The sequence below is a fragment of the Geotrypetes seraphini genome, chromosome 12 (assembly GCF_902459505.1).
Source record: "Geotrypetes seraphini chromosome 12, aGeoSer1.1, whole genome shotgun sequence".
NCBI classification, from domain to species: Eukaryota; Metazoa; Chordata; class Amphibia; order Gymnophiona; family Dermophiidae; genus Geotrypetes; species Geotrypetes seraphini.
In genome coordinates this window covers 26,590,963-26,604,589 of record NC_047095.1, presented here as the reverse complement: position 1 = coordinate 26,604,589, position 13,627 = coordinate 26,590,963, and positions in this window count along the sequence as shown.

Sequence of the window (13,627 nt, the reverse complement as noted above, 5' to 3'; positions counted from 1 at the left end):
GATCGCTCTGAGGAAAGGGATGTTACCAGTGGTGTGCCTCAAGGTTCTGTTCTTGGGTCTGTTATTTTTAACATTTTTATAAGCGATATTGAAAAGGGCTGTAGGGTACAATTTCCTCTTTGCAGATGATACCAAAATCTGCAATAGACACCCTGGATGGTGTGAACAACCTGAAGACCTAGCAAAGCTTGAAGAATGGTCTGAAATTTGGCAGCTAAAATTTAATGCTAAGAAATGTAAGGTCATTCATTTGAGCTGAAAACCCCCAAAGGAACGGTACAATGTAGGTGGTGAAGAACTTGTGGGCACAACAGAAGAGCAGTACTTGGGTGTGATTGTATGTGATCTTAAAGGTGGCCAAACAGGTTGAAAAGGTGATAGCAAAAGCTAGAAGGATGCATAGGAAGAGGTATGGCTAGTAGGAGAAAAGAGTTATTGATGCCCTTGTATAAGACTCTGGTGAAACCTCATTTAGAATATTGTATGCAATTCTGGAGACCGCACCTTCAAAAAGATATAAAAAGGATGGAGTCAGTCCAGAGGAAGGCTACTAAAATGGTGCGTGGTCTTCATCAAAAGGCGTATGGAGACAGACTTTAAGATCTTAATATGTATACTCTGGAGGAACAGCAGGAGAGGGGAGATAGACACGCTTAAATACCTACATGGCATAAATGCGCATGAGTCGAGTCTCTTTCATTTGAAAGGAACCTCTGAAATAAAATGGCATAGGATGAAGTTAAGAGGCGATAGGCCCCAGAGTAATCTAAGGAAATACTTTTTTTTTTACAAAAAGGGTGGTAGATGCGTGGAACAGTCTCCCAGAAGAGGTGGTGAAGACTGTGTGAATTCATGAAAGCGTGTAATAGGTATGTGGGATCTCTTAAGAGAGAGGAAGAGATAATGGTTACTGCGAATGGGCACACTGCATGGGCCATTTGGTCTTTATCTGCCATCATGTTTATATGTTATTTTATTGAATAGATCTTGCCACTGTGTGACCAAATAAATTCTACAACTGAGAGCCAGCTTTACAAGCGGTACAGATGTGGCATCCCTCCAGCTCTATGTTCCAACAATGAATACAATTAATTTTTATTTGTTGGTGACCCTAAATTTCTATGTGCATTATCACACATGTTCAGGCTCTACCTGTTTCAAAGACAGAGGTCCACAAAAGCTTGAGCAGTGCAGAATGGGTAAACATGAATCGATTATTCTTTCGAATAGTACTAAGACTAGGGGACACTCAATGAAGTTACACTTTTAAAACAAATAGGAAGAAATATTTTTTTCACTTAATAAATAGTTAAGCTCTGGGATGCATTACCAAAGGATGTGGTAATAGCAGTTAGCATTTCTGGTTGGTTGGTTTTTTTAAAAGAGGGTTTGGACAAATTCCTCAAGATAAAATCCATAGTCTGCTTTTGCGACAGAAAAGGGGAAAGTCACCGATGTCCGTAGGAATCTTGCTACTATTTGGGATTCTGTCAGGTACTTATGATATGGATCGGTCACTGTTGGAAGCAGGATGGACCATCTGTCTGCCCCAGTGTGACTATGCTTATGTTTTCAAATTGGAAACTTTAAGAATAGCGTGTAAGTCTCTTTCAATGATATACATTTATAGATAATGATACTGCTTATATAGAACTAGAGTTACCAGACGTTTAGATTTCCCGGACATATTCTCCTTTTTGAGGACTTTATCCAGGATTTGAAAAGCATCCTCTAAATCACGTCAGGCAGGAGGAAATCCGCACATACACGGATTTACTCTTGCCCGACGAGAGCAGGTAGTGTGTGAGGAGGGGGGGAGGCGGGACTGGGACATAACAGGGCGGGGATGAGTGGAACTGGGTGGGTCTATAGTAAAATCTGGCATCCCTAACTAGGAGATGCTTGGAGGGGGGGCGCCTGATGAGCGAGTGGGCCTTTGGTGGCAGGAGGGAGTGGGCATTTCTCCTGCCTGTTTCTCTGGCACGGGGTGGGGTGGGGGTTCGTGGTGTCGCTTCGTTGGGGAGAGCCGTCATCAGCGGTGGGGGGGGGGGGGAGAGGGGTGTTTTTCTAATGGGATAGTAATTATGCATGTGTAATATGCATAGCTTCTTTGCCCATTAAAAAAGGTTTCCTGCCCTGAACAGCTGAGTGGCAGGAGGCTTCCCCTGCCTCTCAGCTATTCGGGCTTCCCTTGCTGGCTCTGTGCATGTGTGCGAGTCGTTCTCACAGTGATCATCAGATGGCAGAGTCAGGGATTACGACGAACATCCACTTGAATCATTTGCATGCAAACTTTTTAGTGCAACAGGTCTTTCTGAATCGGCCAAAAAAAATCAGATTGGTGCAGACCCACCTGATCTTACCGATCCTCTTACTGCATCTAGGCCTCAGTGTTCTGAAGTCAGATGGCTAGAGTTTTCAAGACGTCAGTTTAAGAAATATATTAATATAATTCTTAAATTCAGATATCCAATCATACTTTTATAATTCTTAGATTCTAATAACTTAGTAATATAGTCGATGATGGCAGATAAAGACCCGAATGGTCCATCTAGTCTGCCCAACCTGATTCAATCTAAAAATTTGTTGGTTTTTTTTTTTTTCTTCTTCTCCTTAGCTATTTCTAGACAAGAATCTAAAGCTCTGCCCGGTACTGTTCTTAGGTTCCAACTTCTGAAGTCTCCGTCAAAGCTCACTCCAGTCCATCTACACCCTCCCAGCCATTGAAGCCCTCCCCAGCCCATCCTCCCCCAAATGGCCATATACAGACACAGTCCTTGCGAGTCTGAGCAGTGCTGGCCTTAGTTCTTCAATATTTACTATTACTTTCTGATTCTAGATCCTCTGTGTTCATTTTTCAGAGTACAGCCAAGAAATACATTTTATAATTCTTATATCCAAAGTTCAAGCCATACTTTTGTAATTCTTAGATCCAGCAAAATTAATCATGCTACATACACAGTGTACATGATTACAAGTTATGCATAGCATCCTTGATGGCCTTACATAATCCTTTAATCCCATGCTGATTTTCTGTAGCTCACTGCTTCTTAAACTTATTCAATATTACACCATTTTAACACTTAGAAAATTACATGACCCCAGATGATGATGAAAACAAAGCAGACTTTTACTTTTTAAATTTTAATTTCTTATAAATCACCTGCAAGTAGTGTACGTTTAGGTACAGTAGGTATTTTCTGTCCTTGGAGGGCTCACAATTTAAGTTTGTACTTGAGGTAATTGAGGGTTAAGAGACTTGCCCAAGATTACAATGAAGGCATAGGGCATGTGTCAGCGCGTTCTCATACCAGTGGCACAGCTAGATGGCCAATTTTAGGTGGGTTCAAGGCCAAAGTGGGTAGATAGAAAATTTTCTTTCTCCTCCTCACCCTCTTTTTGCTCCTCCTGATGATAAAAGCATCTCCCACAGTCTCTCAGCCAGCCCCTCCCCACCTGGTACCTTTTAAACTTATTTTCTCTTTTGGAGGTTTCTCTCAGCAAGCCACACACACTGCTTGCAGCTGGCCCCAGAACCTTCTGACTTGGTCCCACCTACGTGGAAACAGGAAAGGCTCCAGGGCTGGCTGTGAATAGCAACTAAGTTATGTAGTACACCTTTTTTTATTCATTTGATTAGAGACCAACTTTAACATAAGAACTGCTAAGGGATAACCTGATGGTTCAATTAAATTTTTATACACCTTCCCTCTTAGTGTTCCTAATCTGATTGCAGTAATGTCATGAGACAAGCAGCCGTGTACCAAGGCTCTTTCAGAAACTGTTTTATGTGCTCAAAATCTGGTTATCAAGTGTTGTTTTTAACTCTGATCATGACTTTTCCCCTTGGTTTGTGAATGCTGCCTCCACTGCATTCCTAACCCTAGCTCGCCTGCAGCATGGAATACTTAATCTGGGAAGTGAACTAGCAACTCTCAACATAAAGCATTTGATTAGTTATGCTCTTACATAAAGAATTTTAATTTATTTACGGATTTAATCGCAATTTGGTCATATCCACAGTGAACCTGAGTGGCAGGGTGGGTTTTTTTAATATAGATTTTTCAGTCTCAAACAAATGCCCAGGAAAGGACTGCCCAACATATAACACAGATTTTACATTTGAAGAGACCGAGAAAATATGTGGCATAGACGTAATAGTGAAGCTGAAGCCCTAATAATTTTCTCAAATAATCAAGCAGTTTACAGTTATTAAGTTCTAACCTGGATAATCTTCTTTCTGTTAATACACATCGGAGTCTGTACTGTAGGTGAAATGTTGCAGAAGGATCACATCTTTCAGCTCCTCCTCCTTCACCAGTGGAGTATAGTGCCCTCTTCAGTTTGTACTAAAGCAATTGATATCCATTATAACAGAAGAAAGCAGAAGGAGTGTTATGGGAAAACTTCCCCGAAACAATAGTACATTTCTGTTCTGCTCTGTAACTCATGTACCAACAAACCACCCTGCTGTGCAACACACAAACACATATGGAGCTCAGGTGCTCAATAAACTTATGACTTTTTTAGTCATATATGATTACATATACTTTCAACTGACAGAAGAAAAATTCTGAACTATAGGTTTATCTGAGGCAGAAAGCAGATGTATTGAAGACTGATAGGGTGAGCTGTACAGATTCCTATGTGTATTAACAGAAAAAAGATTATCCAGGTAAGAACCTAATCTTCTATTGTGTTACAGAAACATAGGAGTTTGTACTGTAGGTGACATAACAAAGCAGTGGCAGATGTCTAGGGTGGGACCAATGAGCCTTCCCGCAAATCCAAGGACCCAAAAGCGGCATCCTCCTGAGCCATCACGTCCACTCTGTAGAATATTATAAAAAGGTATGGAGAGTAAAACAAGTAGCTGCTCTACAGATCTCTTCGGGCGGAACTACCCTGGACTCTGCTCAGGAAGCAGCCACACTTCTAATTGAATGAGCTTTGAGAAAAATAAGTGGTTGTTTTCTACATGCAGCGTACGTAGACAAAATTGCCATATGAATCTATCTGGCAAAAGATGACTTGGAAGCAGGTCTGTCTCATCTTGACAGACTAGTTAGAACAGATGGTTAGAAAGACAAAAGTCATTTGTGCATTCTAAATAGTGGAGTAAAAAAACTGTACGCCCAGCCTCTGCAATGTCTTAACTTGCTTGGCCAAACCTGTAGCATGAAAAGTGGGTAGACAGACCTCTTGGCTGACATGAAATGCTGAAACAAACTTCGGTAGAAAAGAAGGTACCGTGCGGAGGAAGACGATTCCTCAGGCACTCTCAGGCAACAACTCACTTGGCTCCTACTTCTGCTACCCCACACAGCCCTGCTGAGTTCAGAGAGCTTCAAACAACAATTTCCAATGTTCCATCAATGTGCGGCAGTGGCAAAAAGGGCAAACAGAATGCTGGGAATGATAAAGAAGGGGATCACGAACAGATCAGAGAAGGTTGTCATGCCGCTGTACCGGGCCATGGTGCGCCTTCACCTGGAGTACTGCATCCAACACTGGTTGCCGTACATGAAGAAGGACACGGTACTACTCGAAAGGGTCCAGAGAAGAGCGACTAAGATGGTTAAGGGGTTGGAGGAGCTGCCGTACAGCAAAAGATTAGAGAAACTGGGCCTCTTCTCCCTTGAACAGAGGAGATTGAGAGGGGACATGATCGAAACATTCAAGGTACTGAAGGGGATAGATTTAGTAGATAAGGACAGGTTGTTCACCCTTTCCAAGGTAGGGAGAACGAGAGGGCACTCTCTAAAGCTGAAAGGGGATAGATTCCATACAAACGTAAGGAAGTTCTTCTTCACCCAGAGAGTGGTAGAAAGCTGGAGCGCTCTTCCGGAGGCTGTTATAGGGGAAAGCAACCCTCCAGGGATTCAAGACAAAGTTAGATAAGTTCCTACTGAACAAGAACGGGCACTGGTAGGGCTAGTCTCGGTTAGGGTGCTGGTCTTTGACCAGAGGGCCACCGCGTGATGGACCACTGGTCTGACCCAGCAGCGGCAATTCTTATGTTCTTAGTAGAAGAAAAAGAAATGGGGAGGGGGAGGCAGGACAGTTTTAAAACATAAGCTCACAATCCTGTTAACAGAAGAAAAGTGAAAAATCAATCTAGGGCTAGCTAAATTTCCAATTCCCCCTTAACTTAAGTAACATACAGATGGGTGTCAGGGCAGTCTGAGGCTTCCTGAGTTTCTGTTGGCTTTCCAGCAAGATAGAAAAGAAGAGTTGAAGTGAAGCTGGGAATGCTGTTTTTTTAAATATTTTAAAAATTGTGAAAAGGATGGTCTAGGGCAGAGGTAGGCAATTCCGGTCCTCGAGAGCCAGAGCCAGGTCAGGCTTTCAGGATATCCACAATGAATATGTATGAGATGGATTTGCATGCACTGCCTCCTCTCATGCATATTTATTGTGGATATCCTGAAAACCTGACCTGGCTCTGGCTCTCGAGGACCGGAATTGCCTACTCTGGTCTAGGGTAAGCATGGAAAGAGTGTCATCCCTCCAAATGTTGCAGGTGCTAATACTGAAGTGGTCCTCCTCCCCTGCTGCTAATATGACTTCTCTACTCTTTGCCCCTCCTATTCTCAAGAAGGCAAAAAAAAAAAAATAATTATTATATTTATATATTATTAAATTATACCCTGCCTTTAATATGAATCGCCAGCTGAGTGCTAAATTCATTAAAGATTGAAATATGAAAGCAACTGGTGAATGGAGAGGGGGGAAACACGAGATGAAAGGAAGAAAGTATGCCATTGTGCATACTTTTATACCAGTTGGAATTTTACTGTAGAACAGACCATATATGTGCAAAACTTACTTTATAACATTACTACCATAGTGATTAGCATATATACTCAAGTATTTAATCGTCACAAAAGCTTGTATGAAAAAAGGGTAAGGGTCATGCCACTTTTCTGTGGTACAACCAAAGTGATTTTAATATCTGTATTTTGAAATGTTTAACACTATTTAAATGGTTGTAACATGATAATTCCCCTGAAGAAGCAATTAGTGAAACGGGCCTCCCATTAGTTAATTGCGTGCTGATTTATATATTCTTATACTCAGCCTGCAAAGTGAATATCAACGCAATATATGTACACTGTTTTGAATTGTCAGGGAGTTTTTTGCCAATGAATGAAAGTTAGTCCCTAAGTAGTACATGAGACAAACAAACCCCCTCCTTTATTAACGCGTAGCGTGGGTTTTAGCACTCATTTGAAGCAGTGGTAACTGCTCCGATGTTCATAGGAATTCTATAAGCGTTGGAGCAGTTACCGCCGCTGCTGGCGCTAAAACCCATGCTATCTGTTAGTAAAGGAGGGGGGAAAGTGAGCTATGCACTGGGATCTCTGAGGCTTTTTTCTTCTGTTCAATAAGCATACTGGCTACCCATCCCATCAAGAATAACATTGGAAATATCTTGCATCATTCACCGAATACTTTATGGAAACTCTGCTGCCCCACTCATCCAGCTCTTCTCAATGGCGTGGTCTACTTCTTGCAGAACACCTCAACCGGATGCTACTAAATCTCCCATCCACAAAAGATCTTCACTACAAACAAGTTTTCCATCTGAAATTTGGGGATATGTCTTCTAAATTGCCCCAGGAAATGGACTTAGCATGTGCTAATGTGGGACCTTCCAATGCTAAACCCATTTCTAGCACATCTAGGAAAATCAAGCAATTCCTAGTATTTCTTTTTCAGGTCGCATGGTAATGTTCACATTAGCGCGTAAAACCTGAAAACAAATTAATAATAATAAGAAGAAGAACTTTATTTTTCTATACCGCCATAATCAAACGACTTCTAGGCGGTTCACATCGAAAGAAGGCTGGACAATCAGCGAATTGCAGAATGCATGAAGAGAAATGTTACATAAGAAATTGGGGTTGCATGGGGAAAGAATACATGAGGGATTGGAGATACATGAGAGGTTACATTCGGGTTTGCAGCAGGGAAATAACATAGTGAGAGAAGGTCATCTATTTAGGTAATGAATTTGTCAAATAGAGCGGTTTTAATTGATTTTCGGAATGCGTTGTAGGTTTGTCTGGTTTTATTTATGTAGTTTCCCAGCCAGGATTGCTGTCTGTTTACTTGCTGGGAACACTTACCATCTCTTATTTAAGAATTATGGGCACACTAACTAGAAAGTGTGCCGTATTCGGAACATACTAATTAGATTGCATGTCTATGCACATTCTCTGCCCCTCACATGCCCTCTCCAGAAAATAACTATAAGAAAATAGCTACTGCACGTTTAGCATGCACAAATAAATTAGTTACCACAAAGCGCTTTAACACACTTTGCAGTAAGCATTTTCACACGCACTAAGGGGTCCTTTTATTAAGGCATGCTGGCCATTTTAGCGCACGCTAAACGCTAATGCATCTATTATAGTCTATGGACACATTAGCATTCAGTGTGTGCTAAAACAGCTAGCGTGCCTTAGTAAAAGGACCCCTAAGTGCGCATTAGGGCTTAACGCTCTTTGGTAGAAATACCCTTTCGCAGAGGATACTTTACTTCCCAACATCTGAACTCCTGTAAGTGAAGAACAGAGTCTGATCAGAAATCGACTTGTAAAGTACTACTCTCTTGTACTTAAGAAACAGAGAAAGAAGCTTTTGAAAAAAGAGGTGTTCTTTTAGTTTAAAAATATGCAAGACAACGCGATTACGATTTTTTACTTTTAGCTAATCAGTTAACACTCAAAGTGCTCCAGCCAAACCACACTAATGTAGACAGCTCTCATACCTCTTTGCCCCACCTCTTAACACCACCAGTTAAAACAGGCAGACATAATTGAGAAGGCGCAGCCAGAAGGCATCATCCCTACAAAATGTTAATTAGGCTTGAGGACCGATGAGTGATATCTGGCAGTGTGCCAGTGGCACAGTGTCAGTCATCCTATTCCTGAAAGGTGGTTGTTTTATTTGGACTCATGGGAGCTATAAAAAATGCATCATGTAAGCTGATCTAATAAAGCAATAGCAAAACTGTATTACAATTTTACACATTTTCTTTACTGCACTACAAAAATGACTATGATGCAATAAGCTAATTATATTCAAATACTCAGCATTAAAAGATACCCTGAATATCCAAGTGCACTTAAAGCAGTAATAAATTTAAAGAGTGCACACACTTTTCTGCCATTCTTAAGTGTTGTGGTTAGAGATGGAAGTTGAGTTTAACTCGCACATCCAACCACTGAAAAAATGAATTAGAAAAATAATTGGAGGTTTCAGTCCAGATCCCAGCTTCCAAGCCAGATGTACTGTGCCATGACCCAAGCTGCAGAGCATCGATTACTTGGGCCCTAGGCCAACTTGTCATTTTAGGCCCCATAACACATACTTCTACATCCAGTGATCTCACCCCCCCCCAACCAATACTCATCTGTCTCCTCAACATTTATGGGCAAATTCTATATACGGCGTCCCGATTGTAGGTGGCAGTAGGCGTCCTACCGCTGTCTAACCAGCCAATTGGAATGCATGTTTAAAAAAACTCAACAAACCCCATCCCGAGGCAAGCTGCCTACATTGTAGGTGTCTTCGCAAGCCTAGGGAGGTGCTTAGGGCTGCCTAAGCTCACCCAAGACAAGTTGTGGTTTCACCCAAAAGTAGCATTAGACGAGCTTAGGCGACTCTAGGCGTCTCCCTAAGACCGCAATAGGTGCCTGAAATGTAGGCCAGCAAAATGCTGGCCTACATTTCAAATAGATGCGGCTGCTGAACTGATTGCAGCAAGGGAATCTCCCTACCGCGATCAGTTTAGCAGCTGCGGCAGGGACCTGCCCCCCCCCCCCCATATGAAGACTACCGGCAGAACCCCAAAGCCACCCCTCCAACCCCGAATATCCACGGCAGGAGTGCCCATTGAGGGTGGCTTAAGGGATCTGGTCAATCGGAATCTTAGGCCATTCCCAGCACATCCCAGAATGCACTGGGAGAGAGGCTAAGAATCCGGTTGGCCCAGGTGCCTAAGGCTCCTCCAATGGGAGGGGCCATAAGCACCTGGGCCAATCATGGCCTTAGGTCCCTCCCCAGTGCATCCCAAGATGCACTGGGAAGGGGCAGGCCCGCCATTCAGTGAAGGCGAGCCTGCCGGCCAACTTAAAAAAAGGTACTTTGGGGTTCGGGTGGGTTTGGGAGAGGTCCAGCAGGAGAGACAGGGCATCCCTCCTGCTGATGTTGCTTGCGGAAAGGGTTGTTCTGGCAGGAGGAACTGGCCATCCCCCATGCCGATGTTCTTTGGAAGGGGGGTGGTTCCAGCAGGAGGGACTGGGCATCCCTCCTACCAGGGGATGTCTTGGGGCTGGCGGCAGGAGGAATGGGGTACTCCTGTAGCGGACATCCAGGGGTTCCAGCAGGAGGGACTGGGCATAATTCCTGTCAGTAGTCTTTGCGGGGAGGAGGGGGGGGGGTAAGGGAACAGGTCCCTGCTGCTAAACTGATCACAGCAGGCAGATTCCCTTCCTGTAATCAGTTCAGCAGCAACCCAATTCTCTAACCGGCGCCTGTGACATGTACGCCGGTTATAGAATTGTGAATTTAAGTTGGGCTTAGGCATCTGTCCTTGAAGACAGATGCGATTCTATATGGAATGCCTGTGTGCAATTCTTAAAAACCACTTAGGCGGCTTCTGATACCAAGTGTCCTATACAGAATCTGGCCCTTAGTATTCATCTGAACTTCTCATTGATTGTTCTTTGTGTTCTTTCTTTTTTTCCCATCTCTTATAAAATATAAACAACAATTTTATTCTGTTTACTTATTTTGCAACTTATTTGAAATAGCTTGCCTCCTATCATTAGAATGGATTCAGGTTATCTGAGTTTTTGCAAAAAATTTAAAAAATTTGATAGGCGTCATTGATTTTTTAATTTTACCTTAATTCCCCAATTTATTGTGCTCAGTTGGATTTGAACTGTAAATCATCTTGAGCCAAATGCAGTTTAGTGTGATAAAGAAATTAAAGATTCAATTATATTAGTACTCTACCCCCCCAATGCAATGCTGATCTCTCTTCCCTCAAGTGTTCTCAGCTTTTGCCCTCCCCCTCCCCTCTTACTGCCAAGGGAATTCGATGCAATGCAGAATTTACCTTTTGCCTGCAGAAAAATAAAGATCCACCTCCAGGAACCACTGAAACAAGAGAAATGGAAGTAGCCAAGTGGTTTGCTTGGAAAGCGGGCTTGTGTGAATGTGGCATTTGAAAAAGTCACAAGTCCACAGAAGAATCAGATTTGGTGAGAAAAGAGAGAGAGAGAGAGTAAAAAAAGAGCTGGTAGAGCTGATTGCAGAGTCACCAAGTTCTCCAGTATCAGGAGGGAGACTTTTTGGCCAGTTCTGATTTTAAAGTTACATCCCAAAGCAGTGTGGTAATCCTTGATTTTGTCCATTGACATGATTACTGCAGGCTCCATAACACATCAGAATGATGTTATCAAAAATCCAGGACTAGCCCAAAGTCTCCTCCTAGAACTGAGCAACTTGGAACCATGGCTGAGTAACTTGGATGCAGCCATGCAAGAAGTATCTTCAGCGTGTTGTTATAGTTTAAAAATATGCAAGACAACATGGTTACAACTAAGTTTTGGCTAATCTTGGCCGTCATGGCTGCATCTCCTCTACTATGGCTGCCTTTTTTTCCTGATGGTATGAGAGGTGGTTAAGAGAGACATGAGAATTGTTTACTAAAGAATGACATGCCCCTGTGGGCTCTGTCCCCGTCACTCTAGGCCCTGTCTCTGTCCCGTCCTCACAAACGTTGTCCCCAACCTCACCCTGTCCCCACAAGCTCTGTCCTCATTTACACAAGCCTCCAACACTTATGATTTTATATTTAAATCTTTGAGTATAAAAAAGGACAATATTCTGTTTATAAATCACAAATAGAGCCTTCCATTTCAATCTGGTTTTGGTACAACCTTCCCAAAGATTCAATTGCCTATGTTTTTACATCATCTGGGAAGGTAATTAGATTGTGTAGTTGATAACAGAAAATAAGTGTCTATTAAATGTTAGAAATGCTCGTTGATGCCAGCATCGATGGATGAATCTGTTGCAGCAACAGTAAGATGCTTAAGCAGCTGGGCACATGATGGAAGGATGTTGCAGATGGTAAGAGTCTGATCAGCAGACAAGACTCTTGTTGCCACATCAAAGGCAGACAAGACACAAATGATGTCATTTAACCATAGTTCATTTAAATCCAAAAGCAGCTTCTGCATTGCCAATTGTCTAAGATGTTTTAAGTTTTTATGCAGATAGAGAATGACATAGGGACAAAGCTTGTTCTCTTTCCCTGCGGGCTCTGTCCCTGTCCTCTCCCCATCATCATCATCATCATTCTCTAGCATTTACCCTAGTGGTATCACTTGTCCCTCCGGGTTCCCACATTTTCACTCAGACCTGCAAGTGGGGAGTAGGAAGAAGCCCTATTGAGCAAGAAGTTCCTCCCACCCCTTGCTGATTGGCTCATTTTTATCCCAATCAGCCACAGGAAGTAAGGCAGCACCAGCTCAACAGACTTTCTTTCTGCCTCCTATTTCCACCCCAAACCAAATGAAAATAAGCAGCATGGGGCAAGGGGAGAAGAGCCAGACTATACCACCCTTCCTACCTACTCCTTACTTCTCACAGTAAGGGGCAACTTGTATGTGAGCCAGACCTCATAAAGGGGACTCACTGAAGTTGCTCCCATATATCTCCCTCCTTGCCCAAGACCACTGAACAGGACTGTGTGCCAGGATGAAAGAGCCTTGCCCATACCTACCTTTTACTTATCTTTCCTATACAATGGCTTCTCCTTTCATCCCCACAAACTAATCTTGCCAACTTTGAACCATCCCATTTGTTTTAAATGGCCATCAGAGAAGACAAGAGGAACCACAGTCAGGTAAGGTAAGTTATAGTGTGTGTGTGGGGGGGGGCAAATAGAGAGGGCCTATAGAGTGAGTAGAGGTAGGTAGGTGATATGGAGAAAGGGGAGTTAGTGGCTAGTACAAGACTATGTTTCCCAGGTGCATGGATCCCAGCACTGGGATCCTGGACTTGGGCCTTCTGTGTAGAGGGCATCCAGGCTCATGTCTCCCATGTGTGGTGATTTTGGACTCAAGTCTACTGGGTAAGTGGGAGCTATTTTCACATGTGGGTGACATCATCCACAGAGCCCAGTACGTACAGTGCAAAAAGTATACTGTCACTTAAAATTTTTTAAAGTCTTGAGACTGGCCATACTGCGCATGTGCCAGTGCCTTCCTGCCCGACATCAGCTTGTGGGACCATAAGTTCAGTACAAGAGCTAAGAAGCCAACTAGGGGAGGTGAAAGGGTTGTGAGAATATCTGCCTGTTGTCCTCAAATAACACCTGTTACAGGTAAGTAATTGTGCTTTATCCTGGGACAAGCAGGCAGCATATTCTCACATGTGGGACTCCCTAGCTGTGAAGAAAAATGGGATGGAGGGAAGTTATGAAGGTGAAGGTATGAACTAAGGGCCAAGTGGTTGTTTTACTGATGTCCTCTATAGGACTGTACCATAGGTGAGCTACTGAAGTTGCCATTGCTCTAACTTTATGTGTGGTAACACAACCTTC